The following is a 21207-nucleotide window of genomic DNA, read 5'->3' on the forward strand; positions in this document are numbered from 1 at the left end:
TATGAGCAGTAATAATACTTGATAACGTTAATATCCTGTGGATGAAAACAAATCCACAGAGAGATCAGAAAGGAACTCAAGGAAACACAGGAACCTAAGATTTCAGTCTGTGTTACATGAAACAATTCAAAATGGCGGACTATTACTTACATTTAAAAATTTTCCGCAATGAGGGCACTAAATACATACTGCAAGATGTTACTCGAAAACACTCAATATTTACCAACGTGTAGTTTAAAAAAAAAAGTTTTGGGAGTACAAATCCTCATAAGGCACCCGCATTCAGTGTTCCAGCCAGTAGTCAGTTACTGTTCCTGCGAATGTATCGATTCTTCTTTGGCTTTTTTCTTTTTCAAAAGCAACCTAGATCCAAGTGCGTTTTTCTCTGTTCTCCTCAAATCCTTAATTTTAATTCATGAATTTACATTACCAATCCCGAAGCAAAAAGGATCCCCGACGCCTGCGGCTACAAAGCAGCTCCGCAGCGGAGTGCGCGAAGGGCAGGAGCGGACGCCCCCTGGCGGCGCAGCCCCGCGGGCCCGAGGCGCCCAAACTGGCCGCCAGGACTCCAGCCCGCGCCGCACCATCGCACCCCGAGTGGCCCGCACCCCCTCCCGACCCGGCCCGCCAGCTCCAGCGGCCCGGCGGCAAACCGCTACGGTGAGACCTGGCTGCCGCGTAGGCAATGCCGCGCCGGCACACAGCGCCGACCCAGCGGCTCGGAGCTGGGAGAGAAAGGTGTGAACCCGGAAGTACATCGCCTGCCCGCATCTCGGTGGGAAAACGGGGGCAATAAATCAGGGCCGGCGAAGGCAGGACACCGCTCCGGCTTCCGAACAACAACTTGCTGCGAGACCTGTTACTTCCCCACCTGGCCCCGTTCTTCCCCCTCCCTGGCGCTCACGCCTCCTCCCTTCTCCCGGCTGCGCCGCACCGAGCTCCCCTCGACGTTGCTCACGTGCCAGACCCGGGGCCGCGAGCGCCGTCGGCACCCGCGCGCACACCCAGCCCCTCGAACACTCGCCCGGCCGCGGGGCGCGCTGCTTACCTCCGGGGCCTCATGGTCGCGTTGCTCGCTCGGGCAGAGCGGGGGAGAGGGTGTGAGTACGTGTGTGGCGTTCAGTCCGGGGACGGGGCGGAGGAAGGGGCCTGGACTCTGTCACTTCCTGAGGGAGCGCGGCGGCCGGACACCCGGGATGCGCGCGGCGGGGCCGGGCCGCTCAGCACATTGTGAGCCGGCGAGGGGACGCGGCGCGGAGGGGCCGGGGAGCGAGGGCGGCGCTCGGCTGCCGGACTGGAATCCGCTGTCGCCGCCGCTCGGCCGCCACAGCCCGGCGGGGAGGAGGGGGCCGGGCCGGGGTGGGGGGAACCGCGGGGCGCGGCGGCGGCGGCGACACCAGACTGCTCGACTGGAGCCCTGCGTCAGGCGGCGGCACGCGCACACCTGCCCGCCGCCGCTCCGGGCCGCACTATTGGCTGTCCGCGCGGAGCGCGCGAGATTGAACTTTCCATTCATTCTTGGGCCTGCCGGGCGCGCGCGGCGGCGGCGGAGCTTTCCCCGGGGGCTCTCGAGGACGCGCGCTGCCCGCCCCAACCGAAAGGCGCGTCCCCGCGCGGACTGTGGGCGCGCACGGTCGCTGCCGCCGGCTCTTCGAGTGGCGGTGCGAGCGTCGGGGCCTGTCACTTGGGTCCCGCTGCGCGCTGCACGGGCTCCTGGAGGACCCTCAGCCGGCGGTCTCTGGGCTGCGCCTGGAAGGAGGCAGCAGCGAAACTGTAAGAAGGTACCAAATAGTATTTTCAGCCCCGTGTCTGCTCCTTAATCAACAAACCCTCTGGAGGTACTGGGAGATAATGAATTCCTAACGGCGGTTCAGAGCAGTGAGTAACGCATCTCAGAATCTAGTGAGCATCGTAGTGTCAGAAGTTTGGTGGAACCTAATATCAGTTCTACATTGTATTTCCTAAACAACAAAATACTGAACCTCAAATTAAATACAGACGTTGCCTCACACAATGCCCAAAGATCTGTGGCCAAAAATACTGTGCTGTGTTTATCTATGGTATTTCTTTCCAAAATAACGCTTCCTTCGCCCCTGTTATTTTCTACCTAACGACTTCATAGTTATTTCCTACCTAACGACTTCATAGTTATTTCTTGTCAAAGTTTCTGTTTTCTCAGAACCAGATGCGAAGTTCTGATCAGTCATTGTCTGACCAGCTACAAAAATGACAGCCTTGTGATTTGTGAATGGATATGATCAAATATAGACTATTTGGCGGAACTGATTAAAAGGATTAAATGTTTCAGCCAACTAAAAACTAGATGTGTATATATATCCAATTAAAGTTGAAAAATTTAAACATGATCAATAAAGGCCAGTTAGCTGGATAACCTGTAACTAAAAGGCAAGCCTCGAAACCATTCCTGTATAACGTTGATCATATTTTCCATTCCAGCTCCTGCATTAGGATTAGGAAGCCAGTTCATCTGTCAGGGATAACCACAGTCTAGAAAAATCACTTCTAGCCTGGGGTTGAGATAAGTGCAGACAAACTAATCAGAAGCAAAATCCCATTTGACTCCCTAAGAATTTTCCAGGTCGACCACCTTTGAAACATTGCCTAAATGGCTGCCTAATTTTCTACTGAGCATGTGTACAAGTTGACTGACTTTAAAGTTGCCTTTTCATTGGGAAGTTCATAAAGTAGTTCTCATTACTTATGGAGCAATACTGAGGATTCTTTAGTATTTAGTAAAAACTTAGTAAAAATTATTAGTTTTAACCATTGTATCAATCCATTGCAATTGATTTGCTACAATGCTGCATACTTTACAGTATGATTTCAAAGATAATTTAGTGGAAAATGATGCAGACATTCATTGATCACTGGAAATAAAAACAGCAATTAATTATATATCACCATCTGAAATATATGATATGCTTTGATTTAAAAGCATTATGGTAAGTTTTTATTTATGAGTAGAGCTTACAAATGATATACTTACACCTACCAGGACACTTTCCCTTGGCTGCGCCTGGAGGGAGGCAGCAGCGAAATGGAAGACGCTACCAAATAGTATCCTCAGCCTGGGTGTCTGCTCCTTAACCAACAAACCCTCTGAAGATACTAGGAGATAATGAATTCCTAACGGCAGTTCAGAGCAATGAGTAACGTAACGTATCTCAGAATCTAGTGAGCATAGTAGTGTCAGAAGCTTGGGAGAACCTACTATCAGTTCTGAGTTTCCTCCCCAGCAATACTGTTTCAGATGCTTTGTAAGACTTTAAGTATACTTATGTAATGTCTATTTAAACTCCTGAGAAGACTTGTAATCAGGTAACAAAAATTAAAACATTAAAATATAACCTAGACTTAGTATTCCAAACAGTCACAAAATCATCTTTCTTTTTTATTTCTAACTGATTATTACAATGGCTCCATGCCACTGTTACAAAAATGAAAAATGAGACATTGTAATGCTTAATGTATTATTTCATATCAGGTGACAGGAAGAGGAGATAATGAACTTTGATAGACTAAGCACTTAGTAAAGAATATCTTAGCATGATTAAAAGTGGATGAAAAGCCACAAGAGAAAGTTAAAAGCAAATGAATTTATCATTTGGGCATGGCTCATGGCAATTGTTAAAAGTGTATTTTTCTACCTGAGGCTGTGGTGATAATTTGTAAGTGAGTGAGTGAAGGTCGCTCAGTCATGTCTGACTCTTTGTGACCTCATTTACTGTAGCCCGCCAGGCTCCTCTTTCCATGAAATTCTCCAGACAAGAATACTGACATAGGTAGCCATTCCATCAGCAGGGGATCTTCCAGACCCAGAGACTGAACCTGAGCTTGGTCTCCTGCATTGCAGGTAGATTCTTCACTGTCTGAGCCACCAGGGAAGCCTAATTTGCTTTACTTTAAAAATTATATCTGATAATTACTCCCAGGGAGCACAAGTTTTGTTTTGTTTTGTTTTGTTTACCCATGTTAATATCCTCATTGCCTACAACATTACCTGACACATAGTAGATGTGAAAGAAATGTCATTTTTTAATTAACACATGAGGATGCATTCTGAATGTATTTTTAAGCCATAATTAACAAGACATTTAGAAAATATAGAATGCAGTGTGTTATATCTCACCTTCCCCTTTTTTAGTGACTGTAGTATATGAAAATAAATCCCAGACATCATGACATTTTACTTATGCATTAGAAGTATTGAGTGTTATCATTTGAAAAACTAGACTCTGTATGTCTTTATTCTCCTGCTCAAAAACAACTTCAAAATAGAGTTTAAGAATAATGAAAAATTAGATTAAAAAAAAAGAAGAAGAAATATTGTATTTGTTTGCTGGAGCCCACTCTAATTACTTCATCTTCATTTGATCATCTGCAAAGACCCTATTTCCAAATAAAGTCACATTCACAGTATTGGGGGTTAGGACTTAAGCAATTTTTGGAAGGGGCACAGTTCAGCCATAAGGTATCATTGGTAGAGCTGATGATTTTTCTTCTTAACTGATAGCTTTCTGCAGGTACTGACTAGATCCACATAGGATTTTTTTCTTCCATATTATGGTAAGAGAAATAACTCCAGTCATGAAAGCTTGTTTTAGACTGCTATATGCCTATCACAAACATAATTTATCTTCTTTTCAAAATTAAAAGTTTATAAAGCAAGCACTGTCACCCAAATTGTAAGGTAAGGTATCTATTGAACTCTCTCTCTCTCTCATATACAAAAGAGAAAAATGAAAATGGACAGGAAGCTTAACCTTCATAAAAGTTATGACCAACTTGTACTTGCCAGTAGAACTAGCAAAAATCCTAGTTTGACAGCACTGAGTGTTGGCAAGACTGAATAAATCACTACCTTCATACCCTACTGAGGGAATGCAAAAGGGGTATGACATTTAGAAAGGGCAATTTTGTGACATCTTTTGAAATTATAAGTGTAGCCTATGACCTAGCAATCCCTCTTTTGGAAAATTATCCTACAGATACAAATGCCCACATGGCAAATTATGTATATACCTGGGTTGAACATTCTTAGCGTAGCATATCATAGCAAATAGAATGGAAATAACCTGGATCCATCAACAGAGGTCAAATAAATAAAGAGCAATGGTACGTTGATACAATGGATGGAAAATTTCTCTGTGCACTTTCATGGAAAAGACTCTAGAATACATTATTAAATATGAAAAGTCACATGCCAGATTCCACATATACTGCCTTTTGTGTGAGAAATAGAGGCCATAATATGAGTATACTGCTTATATTTGTTGTTATTTGCATATAGAAACACTGGAAAGATACTCGGGAAATCAAACATTTGCCTACAGGGGACGAATAGGTCAGCGTGTATAGACTAGGGGTGGGAGCAAGACAGTATATGCCTGTTTAATAGTTTTGGTATGTGAACCATGTGAATGTGTTACTTTTTTGAAAAACTTTAGTGAAAACAGTGAAGAGTGACAAGATATTAATCCTGCTTCTGTGAAAACAAATGCTACTTCTATGAAAACAAATGCTGCTTCTATGAAAACCAACGCTACTTCTGTGAAAACCACTATTTAAAATCTTTCTGCTTCTTGAAAACTCATTTGTTAAAAAATATCTCCAGAAAATGAGAGAGAATGGACTAATGAAGCAAATGTAACAAAACCTTAACTGTTGAATCTTGGTATAGGTATGTGGTAGTTCACCATATTAGTCTCTCTAATAAGATGTATTTGAATATCTTCATATTTCTAAAGTTCTCTCTGTTTATGTATACGTTTTTCATTCTTCTCATTTATTTATTTTTAGCTGTGCTGGGTCTTCGTTGCTGTGCATGGGCTTTCTCTAGTTGCAGAAAAAGGGAGCTATTCTCTAGTTGTGGTGGGTGGACTTCTTGTTGTGGTGGCTTCTCTTGTTGCAGAGCACAGGCTTAGGTGCCTTGCAGAATGTGGGATCTTCCCAGACCAGGGATCAAACGCATGTCCCCTGCATTGGTAGATGGATTCTTAACCACTGGACCACCAGGGAAGTCCCTCTAACGTTCTCTTAATCACTAGGATTTATAAAATCTCATGAGTTACGTAAAAATTAGATAAATTTCTAAAAAGTTAGAGAAATCAGATGTCGCTTAAAAATTGTTGATGTCGAGCTTCCCTGGTGGCTCAGTGGTAAAGAATCCACCTGCCAGTGCAAGAGACACAGGTTCAAACCCTGGTCCAGGAAGATCCCACATGCCACAAAGCAGGTAAGCCCTTATGCGAGAACTATTGAGCCTGTGCTCTAGAGTCCAGGAGCTGCAACTACGGAGCCCACATGCCCCAACTTCTGAAGCACACGCGCCCTAGAGCCCATGCTCTGCAACAAGAGAAGCCACCTCAATGAGAAGCCAGTGCACTGCAACTAGAGAGTAGCCAGCCCCGACTCTCTGCAGCTAGAGAAAAGCCCACACAGCAACGAAGACCCAGCACAGCCAAAAATAAATAAATAAAATTATTATTTTTTTAATTGTTAATGCCTAAATTTCTTGGCTTTGGAGGAGTCTGCCTAATTCAGAGCTTTAAAGCAGTTGGCTAGAAATAACTAGTAAAGCCTCCTTTGAATGGGTAGTCTGGTCAAGTAAGCCAACCAGGAGAAAAGGAATGCTTGGTTGAAAGATTACTTATTATTATAATAGTATCTTTCTATATGCAACCAACAGCCTTGCCAGTTGTATCTATCATAGTCATACCCAGAACTGTAGACCCCAACTTTTTAAATTGAACTGCCTCATCTAGCTCCAACTTCTAAAAGAATCATTATAGTTCATTTTTAAATTTTTCATTTTAATTGAATTTTAAATTATTAGAGCTATGGTATAAAAATTGTATGTTTTACCTCATCAATGAGCATATATCTCCTCCAGTATATATATGTATTTATAGCATGTATGCATACTCCTATACTAAAACCATTATACTTTCTCTTGCTGCTCCCCTTTTCCCAGCATGTGTAATTCAGTGTTTACATTATTGACTATGATTAAGAATGTTTATATATTTAAGATTATATAACATAATCTTATATAAGTGACATGTTATTCTTACTCTGTACTGCATTTTTATTTCCTTGAGTTAATAATTGACTTTGTTTGCATAGGTTTCTGCGTATTATTGCTGATTCAATCAAAAACTCTATGTTCAGACCATAAAAGTATATTATGTATATTGTAAAATATGTACAAAGTAGAAATTTAAGATAATGAGGTAAAAATCAAATTTTGAGTTTGTATTTTCCATTTCTCATTGGATTGTCTTCTGCTCTCTTTCCACTTGGAAACCACTGGATTGGAGCATCCACGTTGGATGCTAAGGACAGTGCACAGTCCTGATCCTGCCCTGCTATTGCTTAAGGGCACAATGAAAATAGAAAAGTACAGTTTAGTAGAAAATGTATCCTCCTTTTTGAGCAAACTCTGGAAAGTAGCAAAGGAGAGGGAAGCCTGGCATGCTGCAGTCCACAGGGTCACAGAGAGTCGGCCATGACTTGGTGACTGAACAACAACATTGTCCCCATTTCTTTACTTCTGCAAAACTAAGATCCAAGATTTAATGATGTGCATCAGTAGCATCATTTTTGTGTATTAATTTAGCCCCACAAGGACAGGTGTGTTTGCTTTATTCTTTGGAGTAGGTACACAAAAAAACAGTTGTGGATTAGATCCAGTAGATGAATACTTGCACCAGTTTCACCCAATTCTCCCAAGTCTTTGAGACAAGAAAGGATTTATTAATACTAGCCACAGAAAGTCCAAAATCCAGGGTCTTGCAATACTAAAAAGGCAACTACATGTTTACCTCATACAGTAAAATGTAAAGAGTTTGAAAAGCTTTGGCTAATTAAAAATTAGTCTTGAGGGGCTTTCCTGATGGCTCAGTGGTAAAGAATCCACCTGCCAGTGCCGGGGACACAGTTTCAATCCCTAGTCCAGGAACATCTCACATGCTGTGAAGCAACTAAGCCCACATGCGACAACTACTGAAGCCCACATGCCCCGTGTGCATATGTAATCACAGGCAAGAATTCTTTTTATGTGGCTTCTCACACAACTTCTCCTACCTCTGCTTACTAACTAGGAAGCAAAGATAGGCAATTTTAGTTATTTATGGAGGGAGGGGGCAATTGCTTCTAACTTTATTTGAGAAAAATACAAGATAAATGTATCAAAATAGAATAGAGGCTTGGTGGGTGGGGATGGTGAGTGTTGGCTACTGCGGGGTGGGCAGCTGGGTTAAGGCCTTTACTTGGTTGCAAGCTATTTGGACTTTGCAACTTCTGGGCCCCCGAGCTGGGCACACACCCGGAAGGTGACGGTGATGGTCATTTCTGCCAGTGAGGTGGCCAGTGTGGGCAACAGGACAAGAATTCTCAGGATAGACACATTTGTTCTGAGTTGCTTGCAGGATGGGGGGAATAGGGAGTGGTATGTGGGCAACATAGGTGGAGGCCCCTTTGTTAATCTTCAAAACATACCCATCTTTTTTTACATAAAATTATGATTGATTCACTAGCCACTGAATCAAAAGGTTAACAAATGACATATATATATAAATAAATTCAGGTACTTCCATCTCTCTTCAATAATATTACTCAGAACTTCTTCTAAATGTAAATCGTAAGAGGTACTAAGGCAGTATAGTTCAAGGCTCTGTTGTGTAATCATCATTTAATGCAGAAAAGGAGTGCCTGGCATTATCTGCTTTTAGTTTCGTCAGAAGCACAACATATGAGACTATATTTTAAATAATTGTTGTAATGGTTTTCTTTTTTTAAACTGGAAGTGCCCTTCAGACTTGTAGGTGGCGATAGCCATGAAACTGTATCTACTCATTTTTAGAGCCCATTTTCATTTAGATTTTCCCTCAACAAAAATTCACGGAGGGGTCAGGGACTGACCTTAAAAATAGAATTATTGAGGAAAAAAAAGACATTGGATTTATTATGTTGCAACATATTTTGAAATGTCAAAAAAGGAAAAAAAGGATGCCTCAAAACTTTGCAGATTTGCACACAGCTTGTCTTGTTATTTAACTTTAGCATACATTATATTAAACACTTGACTTTTTAAAATATAGAATTGGTGCATGAAGAATTCCAAATTGAGATCTGCCCCGGGTCATTTTCTCCTTTAGTCTTACCTTAGTAACTGAAATTGCTGTGCTTTCAGCACTACAGATCAAGCTAGAAAGCTAGTGTTAAAGTACAAATTGCACTTGGTATTTAAGATAAGCATGGGAGCTTAAATTCCCTTGTTATTTAAGATAATCATGGGAGCGTCCCTCAGTGGTAAAGAAACCACCTGCCCGAGCAGGAGCCACAGGTTTGATCACTGATCCGGGAGGATCCCACATGCCGCAGAGTGACTAAGCCCATGAACCACAACTATTGAGCCTGTGTTCTAGAGCCTTGAGGCCATGTGCCACAACTACTGAAGCCCCTGCACCCTGGAGCCCGTGCTCTGCAACAAGTGAAGCCACCGCAATGAGAAGCCTGCAACCACAAGTAGAGAGTAGCCTGCACTCTCCACAACAAGAGAAAAGCCCTCGCAGCAACGAAGACTCAGCACAGCCAAAAATAAATAAATAAAATGATATAGAAAGAGGATAAGCATGAACAAGTTAGCTCAAATTATGCAACTGAATTAAAATATTGTGATAGCCATCTTGATTCCCATTTATTAGAAACGCAATATAATAATGGATGTTAACCTGAAGCAGGTGATAAACTAATGTTAAGCAGTCAGTAAAGCTATTCAGAAGTAAATTTGGCTGAAAACCAGAATGTATTTATTGTAAAGTGACTAGGGAGAAATTATATTGTAATTCACCACATTTTTGTATAGTGGAAAATAACTTCTAAAACTGAAAAGACGGGGTATGGGTAAAGAATTAACATGTATGAATCCTAAGTGCCAGACCCTGTTCTAAGCATTCACGGACATTATCTTATTTTCATCTCATAAGAAATCTATGAAATAAGCACAGTAGATTCCCTTTAGAGAGGAGGATTCTGAGGCTCCTCAATGTTTCTTACAGATCTCCTACACCAAAACCACCCAGAGAGCTTAATAGAAGTTTAAATTCTTACACCTCAAATCAGATTCCCCTGAATCATAATTTCTGGGACACCTTCAAGAGAACCAAAAGGCATAAAATACATAAACTTTTTTAATGAGTGGATGTTAAGGTCATCAGTTAATCTTTTTCTGTTCATGACAAAGTTCCTTAGTGACCAATATCTGTATCTAGGATTACATTTCTATGTTATAAATGGTCAATTACTGATTTTCCACCTGTAAATAAAGACAGCATAATCAAGAGGAAAGAGACCAGCATTCTAGACTTTGATGTTTACCTCATCTCTTCCTCAGTTGACTGTCAGGAATAGCATCAAAAGCAATTGTTAGTGCCATTCTTAAGGCACACTAGTGGTTATTTTAGTAATATATCCTTTTTATTTTGCTTTCCTTATTTCAGTCTCTCTTTTTCAATATCTTATTGTACACCAGTTTTTCTTCTTCCCTTACTGTGCCTTGGGTTTGTTACTAGTTTATGCTGACTTGATGAAGTATTGAGTAATACTCCATTCTACTTTCCCAGTTCTGAACCACTTACAATATATACAGAGAAGCAAGACAGATGGAGATTAAAAAGCTAGATTGAAAACTAAGGCTTAGATCAACAACCAATCAAGCTTCCTAATACTTCTCACCATACAGACCTTGGAATGACCCACTTACCTGGAATCACTGCTTCAAATGTCGAGCCTGGAGACTGGGAACAGAGACAAGTAGTAGCCTCCAGCCATGCTTTTAGAAGACAGTTTCAAGTCAGGTATGGGTATTAGTACAATTGTATTGAGACATATTTAGAATATGTATGAGTATGTATTGTGACTGTGTAGCAGAGAGTTTTGCTTTTTTTTTTTATTTTTGCTGCCATGTAGCAGAGAGTTCTGGATAGAATAGTATGACAGTCTGTGGCAATGGCGACATTAACGGTGGAGTCACTCAGCTTCAGATGAAGCCTCCTAAAGTGGTATACAGAGAGGAATGAGACTGTCCCACCCTCACAGCATTTATAATTTAGTAAATAAAGGAGATAGGAAGAACTTACTTCAGTAGTAGAAATTAGAAGAGTGACAACAGCCAACATTTATCATGTGTTTACTGTATTCTAGGTGATCACTGATCACAGTTGGTCCTTACCATGGAATCAATTTTTCTAGGTACCAAAATAATTCTTTCTGTATAAATGGATAAACTGACACTTGGTGGGGGGAGGAGTTGGTATTAAATAGTGTGTTCATGGACACACATGTGTAGGTCCTTAAACTAAGATTTAAACTCAGGAAAAAGAGTATGCCAAGTATTATGAACACAAAACCCAGCATATAAGATGGAAAGTCAGACTTAACTGGAAAGATGGTTGGAAAGTATGGTTGCTTTCCTTAACAGACCAGCCCCTTGCCTAGAACACTATAGCTCTTGTTGAATTGTGGGTATATGACTAACCATGATGAGCTCACCTTGAGTTTTGGAGAAGGAAGTGGCAAGAGTCATATTACGTGATTTTTGATTCGAGTCTGTGTTTCCATGTTTTGCTCATGGTCTGAAGAGAGACAGAAAGGAGAGGGTTTAACAGGCGTGCTTCAGAACAGACGGAAGCCAAATCTGACAGTAAGAGAAGTGCCAAGAAATCAGGTCTCAGAGATTATGGTGGGTTCAGACATAGATAGCTAGGGCAATTAGAATATGCAAGTAATTAGCGAGAACTAATTAGTTAACAACAGACTTCCAGCTTAAGCCTTGACCACATAAAGTTGCAAAGCCACTGAAATAGCTAAAGTAAAGCTTTAGAATAATGTTCCCAAAGTAGAACATTTAAATTGAAGCAGCAAACATAATTGTGAACAGGTCCAAAATACCTGAAGTGGGATATTTCTATTTTTCATAGCAGTAGCAAAGAAAACTAAAGATCATCATAGATGTAAGTTAAGATTTACTCTGAAAGCAATGTGACTTGTACCTAAAAAGATGTATTTCTTTTATATCATTTTGTATATTTTTTCATTTTGTATAATGAATAGCTGCGGATTCACCAAGCGAAAATACTGGAGTGGGTTGCCATGCCCTCCTCCAGGGGATCTTCCCAACTCAGGGGTTGAACCCAGGTCTCCCACATTGCAGGCAGGTCCTTTACTATCTGAGCCACCGGAGAAGCCCCCAATAAAAGTTTATTTACATTAAACATTTACTTAGTTTAAAGAATTGTCATAGATTCCAGCTAGTAGCCTGTGCTTCTGAATCCATGTAGGGAAGCCCAATGCTATCTTATATGAAGAACTATAAGAAATATCTGATGGACAGGAGATGCAAGGATGCAGAAAGTGACATTGCTTATTAATCTACCCATGTGAACCTCAAAGCAGGTCACAGAATTTCCTTTATTGTTTAGAGACTCAGGAGCCCTTGGAGAAAACTTTGCACCTAACAGCTAGGTCCTTGTGATAATGAAATTAGTAAAAAGGGGAGATGAAATCCCTTCAACATCTATACAGAATGAAGGTTGAGATTAATGCATCAAGCAGAGATAACAGTTGACCACATAGCAAAAGAGACGTTCTTGCTGATCATCAGGAACAGAAGATTCCTTTCAGCCTTTTTTTTTTTTTGGTCTGTCATTCAGGTTCAATGAATTTTGTTTATCTGTCCTTTCCTGTTTCCATCTGTTCTTGTCCAAAGGTGCCTGTAGGAGGTGAGGTGGAGGGTGTGAACATCCCGGGGCTGGTGGTGTTTGCCATCATCTTTGGTGTGGCCCTGCAGAAGCTGGGCCCTGAGAGAGCGCTGCTCATCTGCTTCTTCAGCTCCTTCAGTGATGCACCCTGGTGCTGGTCTCCTGGATCATGTGGTAAGTGGTGGAAGGAGGAACATCTGCTCCTTCAAACCAGATGGCCTAGATTCAAATACAGCGTCAACTATTCCTTGGCTATGTGACTTCAGGCAAGTGACTTTCTCTGTGCCTGTTTCCTCATCTATAAGATGGGGACAGTGCTGTAGCTAAGACTGACCCCAGAACCTTCTTGATCCTACTGGAAGGTAACAAAAAGACAGCTGAGCTGTGGCCACAGCCTGGCTGTGGGCCACCTTAGTTTTTGAGATTTCAACATCATCAAATGTTCACCTTTGGATTGATGACCAAAAATAGTGCCTGCTTGATAGGGTTATTATGAAGATGAAATGAGTGACTGAGGCATAAGTAAAGCACTTAGAAAGTGTTTTAAATGTCTAGCACCTACTAATCATTCACTTAATGTCGGCTACAATTATTACCATTATGTATGTGCTTTTGTTAAATGGCCTCAGATAAGGAGGGAAAAAAACACATGCAGAGATATTCAACTTCACCCTTGCCACTTCTCTCTGCCTTGTCTCCACATGGTATCACACTGATTCTCAGGATGCATCCTGGATCAGAAGGTCAGAAATCAGAAGGCGAGTGACTTCCTGGAGGTCCAGTGATTGAGACTCCGAGCTGCCAATGCAGGGGGTGTGGGTTCGATCCCTGGTTGGGAAACAAAGATTCCCACATGCAATGTGGCACAGCCAAAAAGAAAAATAAATCAGGAGGTAAGTTAGGGCTTCTGCATTTTTACCGAGTCTTCCCCCAGTTCAAACCTGAGTCTGGGGTAGTTGATATCTAAGAAGTTGTGTGGAACTAATAGAAAACTTGGTGGTCAGGTCAGAGCAGACTCTGCAGCTGGACAGCCTGGCTTCTCATCCCAGCGCTGCCATTTCCCAGCTCTGTGCCCTCAGTAATAACATGTTACTTATCCTGCTGTTCCTCAGTTTCCCATCTGGAAAATGGACTTGATGGTACCAGGCACAAGTGAGTTAATACATGTAAAGTTCATAGGACAGCACCTAATCCATAGTGTGGCTATAGTAAACAAGCTTAGCTTTGTCAAGTACTTATATAATTTTTGGGCACATCCCATTGGCTAGGACCTGGGCATTTGGCCAAACCTAGGTGTACAGGTGGCTAGGAAATGGTGCTTTTCTTCTGTTATTAAAGAGGAAAAGAGGTCTGAAGACTGGTGGCTCAAGTGGTAAAGATTCTGCCTGCCAATCCTGGGGACATGGGTTTGATCCTTGGGTTGGGAAGATCCCCTGGAGAAGGAAACAACAACCCACTCGAGTATTCTTGCCTGGGAAAGTGAAGTTGCTCAGTCGTGTCCGACTCTCAGTGACCCCATGGACTGCAGCCTACCAGGGTCCTCTATCCATGGGATTTCCCAGGCAAGAATACTTGAGTATTGGACTGCAGCACTCCAGGCTTCCCTGTTCATCACCAACTCCTGGAGCTTGCTCAAACTCATGTTCATCGAGTCAGTGATGCCATCCAACCATCTCATCCTCTGTCATCCCCTTCTCCTGCCTTCAATCTTTCCCAGCATCAGGGTCTTTTCCAGTGAGTCAGATCTTTGCATCAGGTGGCCAAAGTATTGGAGTTTCAGCTTCAGCATCAGTCCTTCCAATGAGTATTCAGGACTGATTTCCTTTAGGATGGACTGGCTGGATCTCCTTGCTGTCCAAGGGACTTTCAAGAGTCTTCTCCAACACTGCAGTTCAAAAGCATAAATTCTTTGGCGCTCAGATTTCTTTATAGTCCAACTCTCACATCCATACGTGACTACTGGAAAAACGATAGCTTTGACTAGGCGGACCTTTGTCAGTAATGTCTCTGCTTTCTAATATACTGTCTAGGTTGGTCATAACTTTTCTTGCAAAGAGCAAGCGTCTTTTAATTTCATTCCTGCAGTTATCATCTGCAGTGATTTTGGAGTCCAAAATTCATTGCTGGGTAGGGAGGATCATAAGATACCCAGCCACTGGGATGGTCCTTTTTTCTTGGGTCTCTAGCCAGTCTGCCTTTCCCTTTTCACCTTTCAGAGTCCTCTATGGTTGCTGCTTTTGTTATTTCCAGGGTTTATAGTTGTACTTGGACAGACAAATCTATACCATTTTGTCTGGACCAAAAGCCCACCAGAAAGTCTATTTTAAAAGGCAGTGTTGTTGTAAATATTCTCCAACCAATCCTTGAAGGACCTGAAACATTCACTGAACAAATGTTGTTGAGCACTTACTATGTGTCAGGAAGTGTCATGGAGATAAAAAATGAACAAAGTATATTTGGTGCCTTCCCTCGTAGAGGGGACTGACTGTTCAGTAGAATGGGGAATTATTTCATAGTAAAAGTTATACTTGGAGGCCAAAATGGTACCACTTATAAAGAACACTTTATCATCTCTGTATCTTCCACTGTAGGGTCAATACAACAAAGACCAGGAGCACGTTATGGCTAGAGGTGCAAAGAAGAGTGCTGACTTCAGAATGACAGTGAAAATAGTAGCCCAGAAAGCATTGCCAAGGAACAGAATCCTGCAGTGTTTACCAAAGAAGAACATGAGCTACATGGGTTGGTCAAAGGAATGGACTTGAGAGTCCTGGTCCTGACAGTAGGTAGAAGCTCAGGCCAATTCTCATCACCTCCCAGAAACACGCTGGGGAGAGATGTAGAGGATGGTTTGATTAGTCCAGAAGTTGTTTGGACAGTAATAAGAAACATGTACAGGAGACAATTAAGGCTGTGTTTCACACAACTAATAAGAAGCCAAATTGGGACAAAAATATCATCTCTGATATTGAGTCATGGAACAGTGTTTTTATCTAACAACTCCCTTTGCTATGGTGATGTTCCTACCTTCAAAATAAAGCTGTGGGGCAATTGGCCATAAAATAAACAGTGGATTCAGAGTGTTGTGGAGATGCTCAAAATCTTTAGACTCTCTAGTTTCTTCAGGGTTCCCTAAAGGCTTGAAGCGCAGGCATCCTTACTAAGCTGAACAGGTAACCTGAAAGGGGTTTTAATAATGATTAGTGTATTATGAGAGAATTGTCTGATTCAGGTTATAATATCTGTGTGTTTGTGAGCATCTGCAATATAATCACTGTCTCACAGAAACACTTGAGAGGTTGTTTCAAGGGCCAATGATTGATGCCTGTGGTCTACTGAGCTGTAATAGTTTTCATGATGATTGGGAAAATCAGAGCACATCTATAAATGCAAAAGTAGTCCCAGCATCTTCAAATATTTGAATATTTGTAAAGTCAGTTAATTCAATAAGAGGCCCTAGACCTCTTTTTCTTGAATATTTTCTTCAAATTGATAATTAGATTATATTGAATACAATTTTTGTTGCATTCCAATAAGATTAGTGCCCTTTCTTGGCCTGTGTACTTGTTCTAGTGTATTTATCTTCATTTGGAAAAATTTTTATTATTGCTATTTCTTTTTACTCATTATTCATTTTTCTACAAGGTATTTTTATTTATACATAACCATTCCACATGTAAATTTCTGGTACTAAAATTTTATTTTCTGAAATATTAAAGCTGCTTAATTTTCTGAACTTTAATCTTAAAGTTATTGAAATGAAACAAGTTTAAAACAGGATAGAGGACATAATGTACCAAGTAGAATTTTCAGAGATACGAGTTTGGTATATACTTTTACATAGCATCAACAAAGCATTCCAATAGTTTTGGTCATTTGTAGTTATTATCAGAAGTAAATCAAGATATTCAGCTGCCCAGTGTACCCCCATTTAAAAAAAATTTTTGGCCGCACCAAGTGCCTTGTAGGGTCTTAGTTCTTAGGCAAGGGACGGAACCCAGCGCCCTCGGCAGTGGAAGCACAGAGTCCTAACCATTGGACTGCCAGGGGATTCCCTGTACCCCCATTTTGAAAGTGCATGACTAAAATCATGGGCGGTAGCAAGAACGGCAGAGACCAAGCTGCCTGGAGCCCATTCTCTAGTGCAGATGATCAGTTGTAACAGACCCTGTGGTCCCTCAGTTCAGTTGAGTTGCTCAGGAGATATGGATTCAGGATTGGGAAGATCCCCTGGAGAAGGAAATGGCACCCCACTCCAGTATTATTGCCTGGGAAATCCCATGGACAGAAAAACCCAGTGGGCTACAGTCCATGGGGTCACAAAAGAACCCGACATGACTTAGTGACTAAAAATAAAAACAACCTGGATTCTTAATCAGGGCAAGAGGGCTCTGAAGTATGAGAGAGAGAGGAGTCTATGTTGGAAGTCAAATTTGCTGCAAAGGAACAAAAATGATGGGATGAAAAAGGATCAGGAAAGAAAGGAGGGAGGAAGGGAGGGAGGGAAAGGAAGGAAAGAAGGGAAAACGAAAATGGTTAACCAATCAGTGTCACACTGACCTGATTTCTCAACTAAAGTCTTTGGGGTTTTGTTTGTTGTCATTGTTATTTGTTTTTATTGAAGTATAGTTGATTTACAATGTCCTGTTAATTTCAGATGTACAGTACAATCATTCATATGTATGTGTACATATATATGCATGTATGTATATGTACTCTTTTTCAGATCTTTTCCCTTATTGATTATTATAAAATCTATAGAGGTTAGGGCTTCCTAATGGCTCAGTGGTAAAGAATCCGCTTGCCAAAGCAGGAGACAAAGGTTTTATCCCTGGTCTGGTAAGATCCCACATGCATAGGGCAACTAAGCCTGTGCGCGACAACTACTGAGCCTGTGCTCTAGAGCCTGGGAGCTGCAACTACTGACCCAGGTGCTACAGCTCCTGAAGCCCGCACACCCTAAAGCTCTTGTGTGTTCTGCAACAGGAGAGGCCACCCCAATGAGAAGCCTGTTCTCTGCAACTAGAGTAGCCCCAGCTCTCTGCAACTAGAGAAAAGCCTGTGCAGCAACAATGACCCAGCACAGCCAAATAAATAATTCTTCTTTTAATATTAAGGTTAGTTCCCTGTGCTATACCCATTGTTGGTTACCCATTTTATATATATAGTAGTGTGTGTATTTAACCAAATTTTGACTTATCCTTAAAGTAGAGAAAAAGCCAATACCCAAGGACATTCCACTGAATAAGAACAATAAAATACTCTTCACAATTTGGCATACCTGGACAGTGGTGGAGTTTCTTTTTTTAACATAAAGCTTCTTTCAGCCAGAAGCTTTTAACCCCACCCACGCCTCCACCCTTAGGCAACAAGGGGACTGGTTGATTATAGGATAAAAAGCATCAAAATGAAACCTCTACCTTTGTATTCTAAGGTAGTGATTCAGAGGTCCCCAAGTGAGTAAAGACATGCATTAAGATGATTCTACCACACTATTTTTTCAGCAAATTGCAAGAAACACTCCTATGAAACCTGTGCAAAAATGCTAGAACAAAACCAGAATGGACTAGAGGATGAAGAGCACACTTTGGAAGAACAAAATTTTACAAAATTTCTTTGATTCTAGATTAAAGAAAATAAGGACTCTACAAAGCAAGAGAAGAATGTCAAATAACCCAAATTCTATCTCTAACTGTCCATATAGTATTTACTAAAACAAGTAAACAAAAGCACTCTAAGAATTTATTTTTTCATCTTTAAAATGTAAAGGAAAACATATGATCAAGTTGTGTAGGAAAGACCTGCCGATATACATTAAACACAGAATTAAGTTCAAATAACTCTGGTAATTATACTTAGAAGGCAGAATCTAAATCTTAAAATCACTAAAAGAAAATCTTGGTGTATAACAATAATTTAACTAATAGTCTGGGACAAAATTCTCAGAGCATGCAAACAAAATGGTGAGGCTGGGGAAAATGGAAAGCAGGATTAGTGCCTTATTTTCCTTCTCTGTCATAAGACATGCTCAATAGAAACGTTAATTCTGTGGTATGATTTTTGCCATATTTTTATTTTTAAATGAGAAAAGCCCTTTTCATTTTCTTAAAACTAAATTCAGGTGATGCAACAGACTAGCTGTATTATAGAGCCTCGCGTATTGTAGAACTGTTACAGAAGAGATCTCTGAGGCTATCTATGAAAATATCTAATGGCCTAACACATTCTATTGTTTCATTTCAGACTCGGAGCAAAATGATGCCAGTCAGCTGAGCCAAGTGTGTACATTCCTCACTCAACCCCAGACAGCTTAATAATGGTTCATTAAGCAGCTAATTAGACTTGCAGTACTTTCAGCCAGGCTCACAGACCCCGCCCAGTCGACACACCTTTGCCATGCTCCTTTCTCTTGGTGCTTCTCACTTGGTTTTGCTGTTTAGAAGTAGCCCAAGAGGGATTTTTATATTCTAGGAAAAACAAGCAAACAACTTTCGTATTTTAAGCATTCTGTTGGTGCAGTGATTTTTGGTTTGTTTTGTTGACTGTGCAGCAAAAGAGGTGCACTAGGGAACTCAGTGATTCCATGACCTAAATCTAAAAGAAGAGACTGAAAATAGTTGGGCAGGTGCCAAAAAGCTACACAGGCAGCACGTGTGCAGGACCATAACTAGTGTGGTTCTTTCATGAAGAACATCTTGCTCTCATGACCTGAAGGAAATCCCAAAGACAGATTCAGACTCCACTTATTTGATTGAGATGATTCGGTATTGCTTGTGGAGAATCCTTGCACTTAGAATTTTGTCCTGGCAAAGGTCAGTTTGTGAACCTCCAGGGTCTGCAAACTGGTCACTTAAATTGAGATTTTGTTCTTGTTTTGAGAATTGTCATAATTGAATTTATTATTTTCTAAATATAGTATTTTATGTATTTCAAGCAAACATTTTATTTACCAATTATCTTTTTTCATCAATCATAATAAAGAAAAAAAATGACACGGACCTCAGAACTGTGGGTGGGATTGCCGTTCATAAGTGCTGACATCTAGTGGTTACACTTTAATAAAGTTCTTTATTAAAGTATTATCCAGGAATTCTTTTCTGCGAGTTCTATCTTAAGTGATTTATTTATTTATTGTCTAAAAGACAATTAATGGTACACATTTTGTTTACACTTTTGTACATTATCTTAATGTGAGTGGGACCGCTTTTATACTTTTTATTTTTTAGCTATTTTTTTAACCAAAGCAAAATAACCTATGTAGTACAAAGTGTTAAAATACAGCATTAAAAAACAGAGTTAAAAAACAGAGATACTAATTCTAATTGGGGCTTTCCTGATGGCTCAGTGGTAAAGAATCCACCTGCAGTGCAGGAGACGAGGGGCCTCAGGTTCAAATCTCTAGGTCAGGAAGATCCTCTGGAGGAGGGCTTGGCAACCCACTCCAGTATTCTTGCCTGAAAAATCCCACAGACAGAAGAACCTGCTGAGCTACAGTACACGGGATCACAAAGCATTGGATGCAACTGAAGTGACTGAGCATGACAATTCTAATTAGGAATGTAATTATCATGGTTTTTTTTTTTTATAATCCACAACTTTGTCTAGAAAATCACACAAACAGATCACTGATTTGAAAGAAATGCATAAATTTGTAGCAAGGCTTTGTAGTTACAAAAAACAAACAAAATTACCAAAGAATGCACAGATTAATGTTTATTTCACCTTTGTGTCATATTTCTGTACGCTTCACTAATGTTACATACAGAAAAAAAAAAAAGAAAAGCAAAACAAATGAAAAACTGAAACCACTAATGTTATCACTAACATTAACTAACATTATCACTAACATTAACCATCACTAACATGTTATCACTAATCACTAATGTTATCATTAGAATCATCAATGTTGTCAAGTAGGGAAACAAAATCTAGCAGCCATCAGCAAGAGTACAACACAGACAATTCTGTAAAAAGAAACAGAACTGCTAGAAAACTGTGCATCATATTCCTTCAAACTAGCAAAATGTGCTCCTGCATACAATGGAATATAAACAGAATTGTTCTCTTGTAAGGCACAGAAATGCAAATTCTTTTTTTTTTTTTACTATTGTAGATGAATCAAATGTGTTTGTAATGGTTAATTAAGCTATTACAGAATGGGCCAGGAACATTATGGATTCTGGAGATGATGCCTACTCGAATTCTTGAAGGACAGTGGACCTAGTGATGTAGACCTAGTGAAAGTCGCTCAGTTGTGTCCCACTCCTTGTGACTCCATGGACTATACAGTCCATGGACTTCTCCAGGCCAGAATACTGGAGTGGGTAGCCTATCTATTCTCCAGGGGATCTTCCCCACCCAGGAATTGAACTGGGGTCTCCTCATTGCAGGCAAATTCTTTACCAACTGAGCTATCAGGGAAGCC

The 21207-nt window shown here is 40.8% G+C and overlaps 1 long non-coding RNA gene across 3 annotated transcripts; it reads left to right on the plus strand.

The window, feature by feature from the left end:
* The first annotated feature begins 1654 nt into the window (after positions 1 to 1654).
* On the plus strand, positions 1655 to 19864 carry LOC139184916 (uncharacterized). 3 transcript variants are annotated; one of them, XR_011568452.1, is made up of 7 exons: positions 1655 to 1781; positions 10766 to 10880; positions 12791 to 12956; positions 13506 to 13675; positions 15374 to 15564; positions 17769 to 17899; positions 19026 to 19864. It is a non-coding gene; the product is annotated as an uncharacterized lncRNA (long non-coding RNA). The 3 variants fall into 3 exon arrangements; XR_011568454.1 differs by having other exon boundaries at positions 1776 to 1878; XR_011568453.1 differs by lacking the exon at positions 1655 to 1781 and adding an exon at positions 1885 to 5701 and having other exon boundaries at positions 10647 to 10880.
* The last annotated feature ends 1343 nt before the right edge of the window (positions 19865 to 21207 follow it).

Source organism: Bos indicus, chromosome 9, assembly GCF_029378745.1.
Source record: "Bos indicus isolate NIAB-ARS_2022 breed Sahiwal x Tharparkar chromosome 9, NIAB-ARS_B.indTharparkar_mat_pri_1.0, whole genome shotgun sequence".
NCBI classification, from domain to species: domain Eukaryota; kingdom Metazoa; phylum Chordata; class Mammalia; order Artiodactyla; family Bovidae; genus Bos; species Bos indicus.